The sequence below is a fragment of the Carlito syrichta genome, unplaced genomic scaffold (genome assembly GCF_000164805.1).
Source record: "Carlito syrichta isolate Samal-C Ts95f unplaced genomic scaffold, Tarsius_syrichta-2.0.1 Scaffold309473, whole genome shotgun sequence".
NCBI classification, from domain to species: Eukaryota; Metazoa; Chordata; class Mammalia; order Primates; family Tarsiidae; genus Carlito; species Carlito syrichta.
The window spans coordinates 190,880-194,500 of record NW_007253569.1 but is presented as its reverse complement, the minus strand read 5'-3'; positions in this window follow the sequence as shown (position 1 = coordinate 194,500).

The window sequence follows — 3,621 nt, the reverse complement described above, 5'->3', positions numbered from 1 at the left end:
CGGCCCGGGGCGGCAGCCTCCGGGATCCCTCGCTCGCCCGCTGTCCCCGGGCCCGGCGGTGCGGCGCCCGCTGTCCCCCCTGACGCGCTTCTGTCCCGTCGGGGCTGCGTGCCGTCCCCGCAGGTGTCAAACCGAGTATTTATGCTGCTTAAGCAGTAAGCTTGGCAACTGCATGATGACCTCCCGCTTGAAGTAAGGCATCGTGTTGAGTTTTTAAACTTTGGGCGGCCGCTGCCGAGGCTTTCTGATTCAGCCTGTGTCGTGTGAATTCCGTGGCTGGTTTATTTTGCCTCTGGCCTTTTGGTGCAGAGGCTCCCCAGGCCTGGGGCGAAACCCCTCCCTGCTTTCTGGTTTGGGTGCCTTTCCTGGAGCATAGGGACCTCGATGCGGCATTAAAATGTCAGTTTCCAGCGAATTTCACTGCGGGGCGGGGGAAGAAGTACTATGTGACATCCCAAAGAGGAGTAGGCCAGAGGGAAAAAAAACTCTCACAACAAACACCTTTCCTCTGGACCATCAGGCCTCAGAGGGGAGTATCCTGAGCAGCGTTTCAGCTGCATTTTGAAGTAGAGACTACAAAATTTTAGTTTCCTCTCCCATACCTTTCAACATTACTCTTCTGTCGGGATTCATTTGGTGCTATTAAAAGGAAGCGGCCATTTAGACGAATAGCAAAGTTGTCGCTTGTCCCCACCTCCCGTATATTTGCCCCGTCACACTTTCTGGCTTATACAGAGATAGTTTACCCTGGGGCTACGGTATTGGATACACTTGTATAAGGCTGAGGCTGTGCTGAACACTTCCTTGGAGAACCTGAGAGCCATAAGCAAAATTTCAGGCCAGGGGGCAACCCAATGAATATTATTGAGGTGCCACAAAGATGAAACAAATGCTTTCCCAGCCCTTCCCTTTGTCATCAGCTCCCCTTACGTTAAATTTAATTTTGCTGGGACCCGCAGGAAGGAGGGCAGGTTTACTCAGTGCCCATGGGCGGTATGATGGTAAGGTAGTCTTTTGCCATTGGAGGCTCTGGGAGTTCCTATATGTATGACTTTGTTGATGCTACCAGGAGGGCATGACCAAGGAAGAGTGTCTGCAATTCACTGCCAATGCTCTTGCATTGGCCATGGAGTGGGTTGACTCCAGTGGAGGGGTGATCCACCTTGCAGCCATTGCCGAGTCAGGGTAGAGTGGCAGGTACTTTTGGGAGACCAGATACCTAGATTCACCATTGCCACTTTTCCATCCCCCGAATCCTGAAATTTTAGTATGTATTAAGAGATATTCCATTGCGGCATTTAATAAAGTCAAAGAGAAAAAAATGAATTTTGTAGTGAAAGTCTGAGTAAAGTGTTAAATTTGTGATGTGAGGGGCGTGTGCATAGAAGTAGTAAGTTGAGGAAAAAGAAATTTTAAGTTCAGAAAGAGAAACCTACATGGAAAGGGATACGGGTATCCTCCCCCCTCACTCCCCCATGATGAATGTTTTAATGGCAGAAATAATATACAGTTGGTCTAGTTTGGGACTATAGAGACCTTTGAGGTCAGCCAGTTCAGCTGCTTCAGTTTACAAATGAGAAAGCTGAGAGCAGTGAGGTTAGATGACTTGCTGTGGCCGCCCAAGCCCCCTGTTGACAAAGCCAGGCCTGGGATCCAGGTTTTCTGATTTTTCAGGGATCTTTTTACCACTCCCTACTGATATTCTTCTCACTCTTTGGCCAGATTATTACAGTTTCTTTTTCTCGTCCATCTTCTTATACCCTGTAGTCTGATTTAAGCAGACAATGAGTTGTTTTTACTACTAAGCTTGCTACCTTGGAAATTCCTTTCAAAAAGTGTTCTCTCCGCCGGGCACAGTGGCTCACCTATAATCCCAGCACTTTGGGAGGCCAGGGCGAGAGGATTGCCTGAGCCCAGGGGTTTGAGACCCACCTGGGCAACTTGGTGAGACCTTGTCTCTACAATAAATCACACACACACTCTCTCTCTCCCCCTCTCTCTCTCTCCCTCTCTCTCTCTCTCTCCCTCTCTCTCTAGCTGGGCATGGTGGCGTTTGCCTGTAGTTCCAGCTACTTAGAAGGCTGAGATGGAAGGATTGCCTAAGCCTAGCAAGTCAAGGCTGCGGTGGCCGTGAGTGTGCCACTGCATTCCTCCAGCCTGGGTGACAAGAGTGAGACTCCGACTCAAAAAGAAAAAAGTATTCTCTCACTCAAGGCCTACCTAAAATTTGCTGGTCTCAAAATCACCCTCCTTCCTTACCTCAGTGATGTTGGGCCCTTGGCCTAGAATATCTGTTTGCCTTCCTCGCTCTCTCTTTGCTGAAGTCCTGCCCGTGCTGCAAGGTGTAGCTCAGGTGTAATCTCTTCCTGGAAGCCTTCCTTGATTGCTATAACCAGAAACAGCTCTCCCTCTTCCGAACCCTATAGCATTCATCATTGTTGTCTGTGCTACAGCGTCCTAAATATTTTTACCTCCCAACTTCCTAACCAGGAAGTTGGCAGGATGTGTAGGCTCTTGGAGGTTAAAGCCTATGACTTAAACATCCCACCCAGCACTAAGTACAGAGTTTATTCTTAGCCACTGTGTGTGGAGGTGAGGGAGGGAAGTGAAGCTTGGATAGTTTTGTAAAGGGATTTGATGTGGCTATTCTGTAATATGGGGGAGGCCATCTTAAGGGTCAAACCAGCCAGATAGGGTGATTTTTCTGATTCTTGTATTTTGATAAAAGATCACAGATTACTTAAGGGGAGTGCTGGAGATGAAAACATAATAGGAGAGAGTTGTCTAGGGCCTGGGTTAAACTCATAACTCTTTTCTTTTTGAGTCAGGGTCTCATTCTCTCATCTAGGCTGAAGTGCAGTGGTATGAACCCACCACTCACCACAGCTTCTAACTCTTGGGATCAGGCAATCCTTCCACCTCAGCCTTCTGAGTAGTCGAGACTACAGAGGCGCACTACCACATCTGGCTAATCTTCTGTATTTCTTGTAGAGACAAGGTCTCACTATGTTGCCTAGGCTGGTCTCAAACTCCTGGACTCACGTGATCCTCCTGCCTCGGCCTCCCAAAGTGCTGGGATTATAGGTGTGAGCCACCGCTCCCAGTTGCATGTAACTCTGTTTTTTTTTTTTTTTTGAGTTGGAGTCTCACTCTGTCGCCCAGACTGGAGTGCAGTGGCCACTCCTGACCACCGCAGCCTTGACCTGCTGGGCTCCAGCGATCCTTCCGCCTCAGCCTTCCGAGTAACCGGAATTACAGGCATGTGCTACCATGCCCGGCTGATTTTTTGATTTATTGTAGAGATGAGGTCTCGCTGCCCAGGCGGGTCTCGAACCCGCGGGCTCCCAAAGGCGCGGGATTACAGGTTGAGCCACCGAGCCCGGCTTGCATGTAACTCTTAAGGGCAGACTGGGGAGCACAGATTTAAGAAATTATGTAAAGGAAGAATCATATGGTGAAAGATTAGATGCAGCAAGGAAAGACATGGTGAAAATTAGTTTCAGGCTTGGGGTGTCAGCAATGGGTTTATAATGTTCTTTTTACCTTACAAGTACCTCCAGCTGTGACACCTCTTTCTGTTTCGTACAGTTATTTTTTATTTCTTTTTTTTTTTTTTTTTTT